Source organism: Rhea pennata, chromosome 8 (genome assembly GCF_028389875.1).
Source record: "Rhea pennata isolate bPtePen1 chromosome 8, bPtePen1.pri, whole genome shotgun sequence".
NCBI lineage: Eukaryota > Metazoa > Chordata > Aves > Rheiformes > Rheidae > Rhea > Rhea pennata.
The window spans coordinates 10,756,656-10,773,166 of NC_084670.1; positions in this window are offsets into that span (position 1 = coordinate 10,756,656).

A 16,511-nucleotide genomic window follows, 5' to 3' on the forward strand; every position below is an offset into this window, starting at 1 on the left:
TTAGCCCCAAATCCCACGGTCTTTTCTCAAAGCAAACATCCCAGTGTTGTTAAAACTCAGCTCAGCGGAGGCTTTGTGGGGAGCGGGGCTGTTGGGGCAAATCACCAGCGCAGAGCCCAGGGAAGAGCAGCCCCTGGATTCCCAGCGGCCGGATTTAGCGTGTCTGCTCTCCTCCCCCGGTAGCGCCTGCAATCTCGGGCGGCGCGGCTCCGAGACAAAGGACGTGCTCAGCGCTCGCCGCCAGCCTGGCAGGCTCGCGTTAGCCGCCGCCGCCAAGCCAGACTCGGGGCTGCCGCTGGAATACACCGATCGCGCACACGTGCACCTGTGCACACGCGCGCGCGCGCGTGCACGCGCGCGCCCACAGTGGCGCCCACCTTGCCCTCCACCTCTCCAGGAGCACTGAGGGACCAGAGCGGGGCATGTCTTTTGACACCGAGAGGCTTAACACCGCGGCGGGCAGCAGGGGCAGGACGGCAGGGCAGGGAGGCTGATCCCGTGCTGCCGATAAGTATGCGTTTGCAGCCTTAACAACGCGCTCGGGATTTTATCCTGCCCACATCAGCCGACCTCTCAGTAGCTAATCCCCAGCGTGCTGGGCAGTCCTCTCGCTGCTGGCAGCCTGGGCGGCTTGGGAAAGCAGGAGAGGTTGTTGGGCAAAGGGACAGAAAGGGAAGAGGACGGGGAGGAGTGTACACACACACGCACGCTCGCACACCTCGCAGGCAGCAGGCAGCAGCACCGAATCAATTGCTATTCACGGGGAGGTCCGTAGGGAGTCGAGCACTAAATAAAACAAGCAAGAGCATTAAGCGTGCAGATCTGGTCTCTGGCAAAAGTCCTTAAGGTAAAACCGGAGAGCAGATGCTCCTCAGCTCGGCAGAAGGCGCTTGCCGGCCCTTTGGAGACCGCCTGGCTCAGGCTCTGCGCTCACTACTTTCGCGATCATCTTCTCTGAATGTGGTTTTGTTTTTAAAGGAATCAATCAGGAAATGCAGGCAAAAGAAGTTGCTGAAAGCAGGACTGGTGTGGACGGGAGCTACATTCCTCTGGCTCTGTAGCACACAGGGAGCGACTGAACTTTTTGGCTTTTGAATATGCATTTCTCCTCCGCAGACACTTTGGGCTTGTTACAAGGATAGAGCCACAGCATGTCACTGCACACTTCACGTCTGCTGTTAGAATAGCCAGACCGAGTCTGGGGAACCGCAAAGGAAGCAACGCTGGGGATTTGCTGTCTCTCCAAGGACAGTCACCTGTGAAAAGAAGCTGGAGAAAGGCAATTTATCTTGCTTTTCCAGATGACTGAAAATACCTACCGGATCCTGTCTCTCCAGTTTTCATCAGCAAGCAGCATCAAGGAAAGACAGCTGAACAACAAAAATGATATTAGTCGAATTTATTCCAGCATCTACTTTTTCTCAAGGAACTCTATGCCCATAGGAATTTGCTGCATGCATTTCCAAGACTAAGGACCAATTACCACAGGTGCATGCCTGGCAGATCATGTGAGAATTTGCAGGTGAGAAACCTACCCTAGCAAGATTTTCTCTGCCCACTTTGAAGTATATGGTTTGGTATTGGCACAGCAATTCTTGCCTCTCTCTTTTCCCTTTAAATCTCTTGGGCTAACGGATTTCTTTCCTCACTGCAATTATGATCATTTGCAACATCAGTGCCATCAAAGATTGGAGCACTTTCCTCTCTCAGATCCTTCCCAGCGTTAACAAGACTCTGAACTTGGTACAGCAAGTGGAAGCCACCACGAGCTCGGTGGTAAGTGTCCTCCAGGACCCCGAGCAGGACAACTACCTGTCCAACAGCCAATCCATGAACTCCAGCAACTTCACGGCTGGCCTGGACCACTTGTTCCAGTATTCATACTCGGACAATGACCAGCTTTACAAGGAATACAAACCCCCTCCTCGAGATGCCATTCCTCTGCCCAAGGCTGTCCTCTACCTTCTCATGGCAGCTTTGGTGGTGGTGGCAGTGGCATATGCGATTGTTGGGCATCTCATCAAGGACCTCATTCACGATTTCATAGGTGAGTGCTGGCGTCATGTGTTATGTATATGCGGTAAAAAAGAGCCTGTTTCAAAGCCTGGGGATGCTGGCTGGAGACTGTGCTTTGGTTTGGGTGGGTTTTAGATCAAGCCCTGACCCTTTCACAGTTATGAATCTATCCAATGTGCTGGGTTCTCCAGACTCAGCTGTGTGTTTGTGAACTTTCCAGAGAAAATGCTTGGGTTTAGCTTCCTTCCTAGGGAATTCAGGCCTGCATGTTTGCGTGTGTGTATGTGTCTGTATAAACGCGTATGTGTGTGAGTCTGTGCTGCTGAAGGATTTTGAAGTGCATTGGCCAGTTTCAGCTGAACTTGTATTAGACATTTCTGAAATGAATAGTTTTGTGACAACACATGCTTTACCACAGGATAATGACCCACTAACTCCCCATGAAAGAAAAGCTACAATATGAGCTCAACCCCTTGTTAGACCTCACTGAATCAACAAACTCCTAGGAAACCTGGTTCACCAGTCTGGCTCATTTGAACAGCACCTAGCACAGTGATCATAGCATCTGAGGCTGCTACAAAAAATCCATAAAGATTATGTATTTTTATAAGAATTGGTCTCTTGGCCATGTAGTTTCATTTTGCTACTGACGAACAAGGTCTCTTGTCATTGGAAACAGCAGCTTAAACACGGTGCTGGCTGCTGCCACGGTGGGATGGAAAATATGCTTGGTTGGTTATGGCGAGTACTCAGCAAAAAACTCTTGCAATTCGCCCCATAATTTGTAAGCTGGTGGTACTGGGGAGTGCAAGGCACCTCCAACCCTCATGCCATCTCTGATAAGGGTCCGCAGTGGGCAACACTGACTGATCCTTTCCCTACCACCTGCCAGAAGTCCCTGCTTTGGGACTTCTAGAGGTGGTATCTGTTACATTTTACTTCCCCTCCACAGGTGTGCCTAATTCCTTTCCAAATCCTCGGTACTTTCAGCGCCTATGCCACGTCCTGGTGACAGGCTCGCAGTGTCCTTTGGGAGAGGAGGGCCTCGCTGCAGGGAGCTGCTGGTGCCCTAGTTTGGATGGAGGCTGGGAGGGATCCACAGAGAGATTTAATTCCACATTCCCGTTGATGTGCCTAAACCCCCCTGAAATGGCCAGGGAATGAGGTCCTCTGCATGGGTTCAGAGCTAAAATCCCTTTGCAGATGCCTTGCTACAAACTTGCCCCCAGTGGGGGCATGAAGCCCTACAGGTGCCTTGTCAGCAGTGAGAGAGAAGAGGTTGCATTAGTCTGGACTAAAGCCCACATGTTTGTTCACAATTCCTCTTTATTTCCCCAATTCGGGGACGCAGGAGCTCTGGGGATGCACATCAGCCAAAACGCCAGCTGGTGCCTGCTCGATGGGCAGCACTAAATAATTGTTAATGGGGGGCAAGTGAAGCCCCACCATCAGCATGTCCCAGGGGACTGACAGCTGGGGGGACACAGTTCTTGGGGAGGAGGTGTGTGGGACAAGAAAGAGATGAACCCCATGGCAGGGAGCATGCTCAGGGTCTTGTGGAAGGCTCAGCTTTGAGAGTAGCAGGGAGCTGCTGCTACAGAGACTTTCTTCACCCAAGCTGGACAGAAACAGATATAGTCTTAAGAGTGTTAAATATAACACTTAATCAGCAGCTTGCTGGGGCTGTAACGGCTCCTGGCTCTGCTGCTCATCTGATTTAGTGCTGCCTTCCCAACAAAAGTAGGCAGCAGAGACATCACCTAAAAATATATGTCTTCCTGCCCTGAGATACCCAAAGGGACCATGTTAGACAACCCCAGGTATTTATGGCAGGCCCTCGTATATCTATGCTGCTGCAGTCTCAGCGCCCTTGGGGCGACTCCACACTTAGAAACACCCGTGGTCCCAGAGAGCTGGGGACCACAACCCTGATTTAGAGTGCTCGAAAACCACGTCGCCAAGGGGTGCTGTGAAGCAGGGCCAAAAGCCACAGAAATGATGTGTCCTCCCAGGCAGGGAGGGAGGCTGAAGTCACTGCCTGCGGCCTGGGCTCCCTTCCCTGCCCCTGCAATGCTATTTCCAGCTCAGCCATGAAGCTCCCTGATGACCTTGGGCACCACCACATCAGCTTGCTCTGCACCTTTTGCTTCTGCCCCTGTGCAAGATGGGGTCGGCGGGGTGCCCTTCCCTCGCAAAGGGGCTTCCAAACCCATTTGCAACCCCAGGACATCCCAGGACTGAACAAGAACAGAGACAGACCTCAAGTTTTCCTAATTTATCTCACTTTGTAAGAAGCCCTTTCCCAGGCTAAATACACCCACTTTCTAGACTGCAAGCAAAACATTCACCACGCTCAAGGCTAGACTCCTTCCCTGCACCCGGGCTGGAGATACCAGTGTGAGTTTCTGCCACATATGGACAGAAATGAGAGGGCCTTTCCCAAACTCCAGATGCATCCCTCAGCACCACCGGCTGCCTCCAGCTTGTCCTATTTAGCACACTGAGCCCATCTTCACGCCGTTTATATACCAAAAATGAGGCAGTCCTCGGAGGAGAGCGGCCGAGATTGTGTTTGTTAACGTTGGCAAGCAGCAGCCTTTAAAGAGGTTTCATTTGAATGAGTTTGCATAAACTGATTTCGGGGACAGGACAGAGGGACCAAGGGACAGTAAATAAGAAGCTGGTCTATTAGCTCCTTTAGCACAATGGCTGAATTTATATACTCAGCAGCAGCACAAACCTCCGTTATCAGCATTTCGGAGCTAATCATATTTAGAAGGATACAGAGACAGATGGAAATAAGATGCCAAAGGGCTGGAGCCTGTTTCAGTGAGATTAAAGTGTGAATAGTTAATCACTACTTTAAACATTCGCTCAAAGACAGCAAAGATGATTTTGACTTCTCAATAACAGCTTGTAAGACATGGCTGGGAGAGTCGAAACACCACCCAGCCTCATGTGCTCACCAGGCCTACAAGAAGCGAGTTTTAGGATCAGTTTGGGATTGTGGGTGGGCTCTCTGGGTGTTGCTTTGCTCTTTTGATGGGCCCAACCATGCCTTCACCCTGTGAAATTCAAAAGAACACTTGAGACACTGGCAATGCTCTCCCAGCAGTTTCTTAAAAATTCAATTATAACTTCCCCAGGTATCCCCGAAGTCCAGGCAGCCCAGCAATGGAGAGACTAATGATGCTGTGATGTCCAGCAGGGTGGGGAGGAGCAGGAAATGGGAGGCTGAAGAGAAGAGAAGAAGATGTATCCTCGGATAGGCAAGCTGCCTGGGAGAAGGCAGAGTTGCCCTCCAGCCAGGGAAGGGTGGCAGTTTTGTCACCCATCTCCTGTCCAAGCAGCCTGGATACAGGAAAAAAAAAAAAAAAAAAAAAAAAAAAAAAAAAGACTCTGAAAGAGCCAATGCTTACTTCTTCCTCAAGAGACCCAACCAAGAAATGCCCAAAACACTTTTATTTCTCTCTGATCTCTCCCTGCTTGCTCTGAGCCACGTGCCAGCCTCGGTCACAAGCTGCGGTGCCGCTCGGCCAGGCCCAGGAAGCTGGTGACTCCTGGCACTGGGCTGCCTGAGCTGGGATTTAGTCCTTTTCTTAGCAGCCAGGTAACCTGCCAGAGAGGATAAGCACCAGGCAAAATCAGAAGGCGCCTGCAGGCTGTAGGGACAGCAGTGGCCAACGCGCTCCATGAGCAAAGGTTTGGGGCGAGAGGGCTGTACGGAAACAGGGTGGCTGAACCCCGCTCTGGCCAGGGCTTCCCAAAATAATTGGGTGGACCTGCCCAGCTCCGGGATGGAGGCGAACTCCCGAGACAGGAGGAAGCCTTCTGCGTGAGCGTGTTTGGCGGCTGGCTCAGACCCGGCTGCCAGTTAAGACAAATCAGGTCGTAACATTTAGAAAGCAGCTTAACTCCGGAGCACTGGCGAGCTGCTGGCAGGCAACGCTGCAGCTAAGTGCCGGCTTTGCAAATTACAAGCCTGTCGCCAATATATGAAGAACCTAATTACTGCAATCCTGGGGAATAAGCCCTCCTCCCTTCTCCAGCCCCAGCAGTTCAGTGCAAATCGCCTTTATTTAAACACAAAAAAAGAGAGAAAAAAAGGGGAGGGAAAAAAAGTTTAACTTGAAACAAAGCAGTTGCTATGGAGACTGTGGTGTGCATGTGATCCCTGATGGAAGGCGACCTGCTATCTGCAAGCAAACCGCACAGAAAAGATCTATTAGTTTGCGTGGGAGCAGCTGCTCTGCGGGGGGGAGGCCGGTGGGCTTGCTGGAGGAGTGACGAGGGGAGACCTTTGCTGGCATCACCCAGTCCGGCCAAGGCCGTTTCCGTGTCGCAAATCCCTGGAGGAGACCTTAACCAAACTTTGGGAAGGGGCAGACGCCCGGCTGCAGGGGAGGCTCGCGGCCACCGGTGGGGTGATGCTGCTTGATGCCTTTGGGGCTGGTGGAAACCCTAAGGCGTTCTCGGAGCAGGTCTCTCTTCTCTTTGCCCTTTTGACCCATCAGCCCTCTTTTTATTTTTCTGCCTTGTCGCCATCCACCATGTTTCAGGCTCCTTTTAGGAAACCATCTCCTTGAACAAAGAAACTGCGTGTGAATGTAGCATTGCTGAAAATAGCTCCTGGGTGATCCTGCAGGGAATCGGGATCTGCTTTTAATTGCTCCCCCGTAGAACCACAGGGCCCTTAGGATAACTCAGCCCTCGGCTCTCTTAGGAGGCAGAGACTGCAGATTGCGTCGGGCCCATCAGAGGGGACTTCTCTCTCCTTTTCTGGGCCTGTTTTGGGAATGATCCATTTGACTTCCATAGCTATAGGAAAAGAAGAGACAGTACCAAGTTCGCATCTGTTTCCCCACCTCTCCAAGGGGTGAATTACACTTTGACCCCATCAACTGCAGCACTGTAGTCAGACCAGTAGTTGGGATCACACTTTGGTGCCAGCCTACTTCTGACCCTGACCCTCTCTGCCTCAGTTTCCCTCTTGCTCAAGAATAACGCACAGGGGTGCTTAGCGACTCCTTGGCTGCTGTTTCATGGGTGTCAATGTCTAGCAGAGGACTCAGCAGCAGCTGCCACAGGATGACCGTGCCCCACCTCAGCCCTGGCATCACAGTGGCTGGTCCTACCAGGCTGCAGTCCTTGGCCCAACATACGGCCCCAGAGGTCTGGCCCTGGGAAAAGCAGGCAGATGTGACCCCATGCTCAGAGAGCTGCTTTTCAGGCCAAACCTTTGCTGTGCAAAGCCCAGGCAGCAGGCTGGCTCCCTGCTCACAGCACGGCCGGGCACTGACCAAGGCTAGCGAAGGGTGGCTCGGGACAGGGCTGTAGCTGTGCCTCCCACAGCAGCATTTGGGTTCCTATCTCGGCTCACATACTATTGCAATGTGCTGTGCGTGGTCCCTGGGATGAGGACTTTCTACCTCGGTGGAAGCGCTGGGCTTGCTTGAGCTGACTCTCAGTGAAACACTTCACTCTCCAGCCGGCTTTGCGCTGCCTCTGCGGCTAATGCCTGAGGCTGCAGCACGCTGAGAGCAACTTGCCATGCACAGAAGCATCTTCGCCTGCCGCATCCCACATCTGAGACATCACCTCTTGGAGACCTGCTCTCCAGAGCAGCAATGGTGCCAGACAAACAGGACTTGGACCAAATGCGGGTTTGGTCCAGTGAGTTGGTTGTTCGTTGCAGAGAAGAAGCCGCTTGACGAGAGCACGGTGACTGAATGCCTCTTCCGCAGCCCCCCTTCGCCATCAGTCCCATTATGCCGGTGACAGCTCTGCAGAGAGGTTGTCTCCTTACCTGCCAATCTGCAAAGCAGTGGGCTCCTTCTTCCTAGGGTTGCTCAGGCTCTTCTGCAAAACTCAGCCAGCATAGCTAATTTAAGAAATTTGTGCAAAACAGGAGAGGAAGAACAGGCTTCAGCAGCAAGTTATTTAGAAAGATGTGAATTTGGGGGAAAAAAGGAACTTTTTGCTCACAAATTACCACTGACAGAGGCAGAGATTTCCTAGCAGATCAACCAGGGAGATTGCTGCTTATTCAGCTAATGAATAACCAGAGTCTTTCCTGCAAATGATACAGAAATGATGTGGTGCTTGTCTCCAGCTGTGATTGCTGCCTTGTGTCAGGCAGATGAGGGATACCCATGAACTCAGGTGTGCTGGAGATGCATTGGCCTGAGCTGGTCCTATCCTGGGGGAGAGAACAAAGTGATCAGTGGCTCAGGATCTGTTTCAGATGAAGAAATGCTTCTGCTTCTGGAAAAAGGGCTTTTTTAGCAGGTGTTTTCACACCCAATTCCATTTAAAGCAGATGAAATGAGAACACAAGTTTGAACGTTCATCTAACATTTTTCCTCTTCCGTTGTTTGTTTCCATCTCTGCTGGGGGTGTGAACATCTCACTCTTTCAGTTACAGCTAAATTTCAAAACTTTCTCCCACTTTTCTCCACTCTTCTGACTGCCAAGACTCATCCACCATAAGTAGGGAAACACCTGAATTATTGAGGTCTCAGCAAGACCTATTTTCTTGGTGTCTGTGCTCTTCCTGTCATGTAGGACAATATCCATGTCAAGGTGCTAAAGTCACAGCAGAAGTGCCTTTAACAAGTTTGGATTCAAAGAAGGTATGACATTTTATTTTTGCTGCAGTATTTCTGGATATCTAGGTGTCAGCTGGCTGCATGGGGATGGGGGGACAGGTCTGTATCACCTCATGCTACAGAGCGGCTGGAGCAGGAGCTATTTTTCAGCCTTCGGCTACCAGAGGGCTGAACTGGCACCTGTGTTGCTCCAGGGTCACCTTTCCCAGGACTCTGGAGGAGAGACTGCAGAAGCAGTGGGGTAAGAGGGCAGTTTTCATCCATCATCAGGGCCACAGTCCAGACCTGCAGATTCAACTGTGGTTTTTTTTGTTTTTTTTTTTTGTTGTTGTTTTTTTTTTTTTTTTTTTGTTTTTTTTTTTTTTTTGAGTCAACCCTGGCTGGAAACTAAGGCATGAAGCTCCCAGCTTTACTGGAATAGAAATAAGGAGCAAGAGGTGAAGGGGAGAGTGGAGGGGACATTACACTCACCACTGGTGGTGAGCTGCCAACTGTTCATAAGCCAAGTCCTGGAGTCCTGCGTTTTCACCCCACTACAAAAGGGTCAGTAGGTGTTACCAGCTGGGGAGTTTAGATGAACTTGGTGCAGGGCTAAAACATGCTGCAAGAGCCAGGCAGCCCAGAATGGAGATTGCTGCTCCCTCCCTAACACTGCTCAACACATCCCAAAGGCCTTGCTGTTTGGGGAGGCTGTGGAAGACTCAGGCAGAGCCAGGGAGGTGCAGAGGCACCAAGTGCCACTTAGCAATTCCTCCACTCTCAATTTCCCGTCTGCCCTGTCTCCTCTTCCCGGCTGTTCCTGATCAGTCACTCTATATGGACCTCACCCCATCGCAGCACCTTCTGCCTCACCTTTAGCCCTGCAGGACGGGGACTGGCGCGCTGACCCGCAGCAGAGCCGGTGAAGAGCGGAGCTGCACAGCTGAGCTGGGATGCTGCGGGGGCTTGGCAGCCCAGGACACACTGCTCAGCCCCAGCCTGGCTCTGAGACCTGGAGGACGGCATTTTGTCTATCTGTTTAATCTGAGGCCTCCACAAAGGAAGCTTTGTCACCGCCAGCATGCCCTGATTTTGCAGCACATGCCAAGACCTCCTTTCTGGAGGTGGGTAAGGGGAGGCAAATGCTCTCACCTACCTTCACATGCAGCCTTTCCAGCCCTGGGGATGCTGCTGCGGTCAGCACTGTGGTACCGGCTGCGCTGTCTCAGGACTGGAACTGCGGATCCCTGCTCGTTGGAGCTGGACCTTGGGTGCCTGGGTCCCTTGGGTGCCTCAGCGTTGTTGGGTGCCCCAGGTCTGCTGGGTGCCCCAGGGCCATTGCAGGTTCAGTCACTTTCCTCACTAGATCTCTGCTGCTGAAAGCCGTCAGCTGTAACGGGGCGACACTGCTCTGGTGAGCGTGCTGGGTTTGCAGGTCTGCTAGGGGCAATTAGAAAGCAGGGGAAAATCTAGTGGCCAGAGCTGCCAGCTGGGCAGGGAGATGTGATGGATTCACTCTCGGCCAAATCGGAAATAGATGAGTCCAGCTCACAGCATTTATCCGCTGTCTCCTCTCAGCTCCCATAGGGAGGAGAACCGGGGAGAAGTCCCAGGTGTTGGGACAGGACTCCGTGTGTGAGTAGCAGTGTGCGTGCATTGGGGGTAGGTGTTCCTCTGCAGGTGTTTCAGCCTCACTTTGTTTCATTTGCTTTCCGACTGGAGCATGCATGAACATGAACGTCAGCTTTGCTCTGCAACAGGATCTGATTTTGCTGTGGGTGGCAGTTGTGTCTATTTGATGTTGCTCATATGAACCCCCTGCCAGATTTAAGGGATGGAAAGAAAAATACCTGTAGTGATAGCAAGAGATTTAGCTACCTTCAGCCAGTTACCACTGTCCCCCAGCTCCCAGCCCTCACCACCCTCTGATTTCCAAACTGTGATGGGTTTGCTCCCAGAGGCTCCTAACCTGTGCTTGTGCATCAAGTGAGGTAGCTCAACCAAGCCCATGAGATCAAAGACCCTATGGTCCTTCCACATCGGAGCATGGTCTGATCACACCAGGACACTGCCCTCCCTGGCTGGGACTGGAGACATGAAGGGCTTCTCTGTCCTCCTTCCTTGGGTTTCCCCCGGCAGCCTCCACGTGCTGGGACGAGGCGGTGAGATTCAGCCCTCCTGCCCCGTCCGGCGGTCGAGGCTCGAGGGAGGAGCTGCCTGGGGCATCAATTCCCGGCTAAACCCTGGATTACCGCTCGCCGCCGGCTGGGCTTTGGCGGGCTGCAGCCCTAAAACGGCTGCACGAGCTGCAGCTGGGAGAGAGCGGGACAGCGGATATTTGCAGGAGGACGAGGACACTGACATTTTTATGATCATTTCTATGTGGCCTTGCCTCAGGAAATCCTTCACCGGCTCCGCACGGGGGCCACACTCGCTCTCCTCCCCCCTTTTCCGCACATGGCAACATGCTGAAGTTACAGGCCATAAATGGCCACAAATAACGTGTAATTGTGTAATTACTTCACTCCTTACTTACACAGTCAAATCATAAAGGCATCGCAGTAAATACCCTCTAATGACAGCCTAATTACATCTTCCTGCAGATTACTGGGTAATTAGATCCAGCAGGCTCCAGAAATAATTCCCAGGGAAGCAGCGGTTCGGATTAGAGCGTACAGTCCTGCCCGCACTTACCCAGGAATTAGACTGCAGCAGTCTTAGGCAAGCCTGCCTTCTCCCGCGGCCACCCAAGCCGGACACGGCCCCTCCAGCGAGGAAGCATCGCAGCCCTTGCAAACAGGGCCGCTTTTCCCGAGGAAGCGGCTCGGCCTGACTCTTTAGCCAAGCTCCCAGGCTCTTCCCTAAAATTTCCAGCCTCGGCGGTTCTTCCCTTATCGCCACGTTGCCCCATCCAGCTCTTGCTTCTTTTGCTGCTTACGCAAAACTGACACCCCCAAGGATTTGCCCGCTCCCCACTGGGTCACCAAATACCACCTCACGCCGCTCGTGGGCACGCACAGACGTGGCCTTTGCTTCCCTCTGCCTTCCCACCCTCTGCACGCAGCAACTCCCAGCCGAGGGCTCCCGGCAGGCTTGGGGACCTGTCACCCGTCTTTCTGCAGCCTAAGCCTATTCCTCCTGCTGGACCAGCCCGTGCTCCCACCGGAGTTTTACAGCTGACGTCAAGGAGCGCAAGCCGAGACCTTTAATAGTATTTGTAGGAGGCAATCTTATTACTGCCTTCCGCTTCCTCACCGCAACGGCTGCAACGAGACTAGCAGGTCTCAAGGGTATGGGTCCGGCCAACGTGACTCTCCGCCTGGGGCAACCATGAAGGCAGTTTAGGTCCAAGTCCAATAAATCCAAGCAAAACGGAGTGCATAAAGGAGAAAAAACATAAATGAGCCTTTTAGGTTTGGCTGACATCCCCTTTGGGGGAAACGCTTGTGACTGGGATCCCAGGTTTTGGCCAGGGAATGAATAATTCAAATGAAAACTAAACGCCCCATAGCCCCAGGGCCCCCTCTGCCTGGGCTCTGGGCGCAGAGGGGCCCAACCACGACTGCTGCGAGCGTGGTCCCGCTGGCAGCCTCGCAGGTGCCTCTCTCCCCGCCGCTCCCATCGCAACGAGCAGCCAGGCTGAGAACAGCCCACGTCCACCAGCGCCCAGACAGCTTCCCCGCGGCTGTTGCTGAGTGCTGCAGAGGCGAACACAGAAGAGAAAATAAGGAAAAATAGAGAAAATATTTTCTTTCTTGCATTGCTCCTTCCCTGGGGTGGGGAAGAGCTGCAGCGCGGTGCTGAGAGCAGAGGAAGGTCTCTGAGAGGTGCGACAAGGCTGGAGCCGGGCTCGCGGGGCGTCGAGCCACCTCCACTAGCCCCAGCGTGAGTTTGCCAGGTGTCGCTGGGCAGCACATTTCCATCAGCACCCCAAGGCCATGTTTCCTATCTCGCCAAACCAGGCCCTGCGGCACAAGTCACAAGTCTCTGTCTTCCAGGACAAGATTCTCGCCGGGTGAAAATCCAGGCGCTCCTTGCACGCCAGGGGGTTAAATCAGGCTAGTCTCGTGGGGTTTGCCCAGGGGGAGACCAGGATTTCTGGTGAAATCATTTTCGCATTTTATCTCCATGGTGGTTGCAGAATCCTGGGGTTAAAACCAGCAAAGGGCAAACCAGTCTCTGCACCGCGGTCTCGAAGGCCTTCCCTGAGCAGTTGAGAGCTGCCACACAGTGGCTCATGGCTGCAGCCAGCCGGGCCAGCGTCAAGTCTTCAGGGAGGCCCTGCGTCGTACAGGGCCTAGGGTAAGGCAAGGGGTGCACCGGGCTGGAAACAGCTCCAATTGCCCTAGCTACTGCATTAAGGCATGTGCTGAAAGGGCTGGTGGCACCAGCAACCCTCATCGCCCTCCTTCCAAGCCCCCATGGTGGGACTAAGCTTCTGCCTTGGCTCAGCAGCAGGAACGTCACCACAAAAAAACACACACCTTGCTCTAGGGCATGGCTTAGCCAAGTGGTTTGAGGCTGGAAAAGTCAAACATTGTGCTGCAAAGATGATAAAACTTTTGGATTTCCTTCAAAATTGCTGGAGAGGGGTAGGGAGGGGTGAAGCCCCATTTCTGTCATTTCTAAAAAGCACCAAAATTCAACACATGGTGTTTTGCTGTAGGTCCAAGCCTGCACTGAGCACACAGAGGACCTCAGGTCTTTCCCATTTCTTCTCTCACACCTGCACCAACATCTGAGCCCTACTTGTGCCCTATGAAACGAGATCTTCTGCTCTGCTCATCGCTGAGATCGCAGCTGGATTTTTCATGAGCCACCTCTTGCTGCTTAGCAATCAATCCCTGATCTGTGCCCATGCTGGGGCCTGAGACAACCACCAAAAGGCTAATCTCCAGGGAGCCCCACACCTCGCTGCGCTCGGGATGGCATGCTGGGATTTGCAATCACTTGGCCTCAGTTTTGCTGGAGAACCTTTTTCTGTAGCCCATGAAAAAGGCAAGCTCTCGTTTTGATTGCCTTTCTCCGTCCCCGTGCTCCATCAGCCAGGCTGCCTCCTCCCAGGGAAGAATTGCAATTGAAATCTTCTGCAGGAACATAAAAGACTCTGAAATAGCCCATGCCACAAAGGAGAGAAACATTATTTCTCAGGAGTGATCCGTCAGCGAAGAAGTGAAGTCCCTCAGAAGCAAATAAAACAGGCCGGTCCCTTTGTCTGCCTCACGATAACCATCTCCGTTTTATTTCATTAGCAAGTATGTCTCTTATCTGCTGTTCCCTTCCATTTTCATAATTGGCAAGATAGCAGGGTCCCGGGCTCTGGTAGAGTTCCTCCCTGGTCAATTGGATTCAGAAATAGGTTGGATCGGGTTTAATGAAAGCTAATTATAAATCTTGCATGGGCTTTGCTGGGCCCACAGCTCTGCTGACTGCAGGCACGGAGGAGAGCAGAAGTCTGGTGCTGGGTCAGTGCTAAGACACCATCCAGCTGATGTCTACACAGAGATTTGGGACCGATCCCGCCTTCTGGGGATGGGAAGACCACCAAGCACCCCTGGGAGCTGAAGGATGGGCTGGCAAACCCACACAGTGCCCTGGCTCGCTGCAGGCTGGCATCAGCATGGGGATCTCCATGCTGCTCTACTTGCCTCCAGTTCCTCCTCTCCAACCATCTTGCTGCCAGGGAAGTGGCACCCTCCACTGGCACCCTCCAGTCCAACTTCAGTGCATGTTCCTCGGGAAGGAGAGTGCCCATTGGGCCCTGTCCTGGGAGAGCCTGGTGCATCTGCCCTCCCTTCGCAGGACTCAGACCCCGGCATTGCTGTGAAGCACATGGCAGAGGCCACCGAAATGGTGGCTGGGCTCAGCCTGGTGCTTGCAGTGCACTTCTTCCAGCCCAGCCCGGCGAGCCTGAGCACGCAGAGGCAGAGGGAGTATTTCCCTGGTGTGCACATGCAGGCATATTCCAGGGTGTTTGGATTGCAGAGGGAAACAGTGTTTGCAAGCCTTGCACACCGTCCCAGTGGGTGTCTGTCCGGGAGCACCTGTGCTGACTGCAGTGTGATCACAGCCAGAAGGCTTTGTGCCAGCAAGAGCCTGTGTATCCCTGCTTCAGACCTATTACAGAGGCTGACTGGTGTCTCCCAGGAAACTTTGCCCAGTTTCTCTTTACGTGCAGTGCACAGATCCTGCAACCCAGCTAATCTGTCACCCCAACAACAGCAGCACTTCCAGCCCTGCCTGCACCGTGTCCAGGCCTGGCACTGGGGAGCAGAAAACTGGTCCAGGAGGGAGTCCCAGTCCCCCTTCAATCCCTGCCCTTTTCCCTCAGCTGGTGCCTGCCCCTGCTCCATTTTCCCCTACCTATTCCAACAACACTCTCCACCACCTGAAAGCCCCTGAGCATCACTTTGGAGATGCCAAGCAGTGGTCCCTGAACCACAGGCGGGCTGCTCACCCCTTGCCACCTGCCCCCCCCATCACCCGCCTAGTTCCTGTCCAGCCCCAAGGCCTCCTCTCTCCTCACCCCAGCTCTCTACCGCTTTGCTTTTCTCACTGCTAGCGCCTTCCACCACTGCTGTGCACAGGCTCTTACAGCTTGCATAGTCCTCAACAGTCAAATTTAAACCCCAGAAACAATAAATAATTTGGAAGCGGCAGCATTTTTCCACTGAGCCACATGCTGCAGGGCACGTCCCGGTCACACCACCATCCAGCAGCGATCCTTGCCTGTCTGGGTGGTGAGTTGTCCCCAGGGCTGTCAGAGGGGCCAGACTAGCTCAAGGCTGTGCCCTATTTTTTGGGGTGGCCTGCCAGAAATACGGCCCGCAAGCAACTCCTCCCGGCCACAGAGGGTTTCAAGGCCTGGCACATCATGATACACTCTCATGGCCAATTAACCAAGACCCTGGCCACTGCTCCTGGCCACTGGCTTGGATCACGCTTACTTATTTCAGCAGCGGCCACATTTGAATTTGACATGGTGACTTTGTCAGGATCTCAATTTCCAACAGCAGAAAGCACAAAATACATTGCTTTCCTGTGCCGGAGAGCCCAGATGCACCGCTTCGCAGACACTTAATTTTAATTTTCTGGATTAGCAGTGTGATTTCATTTGCCTAAGCCCAGAGAGCCTCCAGAAACCAGCAGCCTGAGAACTAACACGCTGTTGGGAGAAGCGGAGGGGCACAAATACCATCGCTGCCAGGAGGGAGCGTGGGAAGGAGCATCCCATCTGTGGAGATGGGGAGCCAAACAGGACAGAGGGGCTGGGAGAGGCACCCTCCTGGGGGGTTAATAACCAGAGCGATGGTTGGACAAGGCAGCAGCTTCCCAGCTGGCACGCTGGGATTTGAGTCTGGGAACTGGAACAGGCTCCAGGTAGCCAGGGGCTCATTTTGTGCTTTTTCCTCTCCTTCCAGACTGGATCTTCGGTCCCAGCCCAGACGACAACAGCAACAAGAGCGACGTTAACTGCATCAGCAACAGCGTCAACGAGATGAGCGAGATGCCCGAGGTGCCGCGGCGCCGGGACCACCAGCCCCAGGACGTGGTCATCGCCATCGGCGAGACCTGCCACCTGCCGCGGCAGACGTGACGGCGGCCACGGCGTGGGTGACAGCTGGCGCCGGCGGGCGATCCCTGGGGTAGGGCCAACAGGAAGCGCCTCTTTTATAATCTCTTGCCACGAGCGACTTTGCTGTTCTTGGGGAGCATCTCACCAGCATCCCTGGGAGCGGCGAATAAACCCCACCGAGACCACCCGTTGTGGGACAAATCAGTGCTGGTCACTTCCCTCTCCCACAAAACCAAGCTGGGGGAGGGCTGGTCTCCTCCTGTGGCTGCTACAGGGCACCTGGGCAGGAGGGACATTCCCAAGGATGGCAGAACCCACCAGTGCTCGTGGCT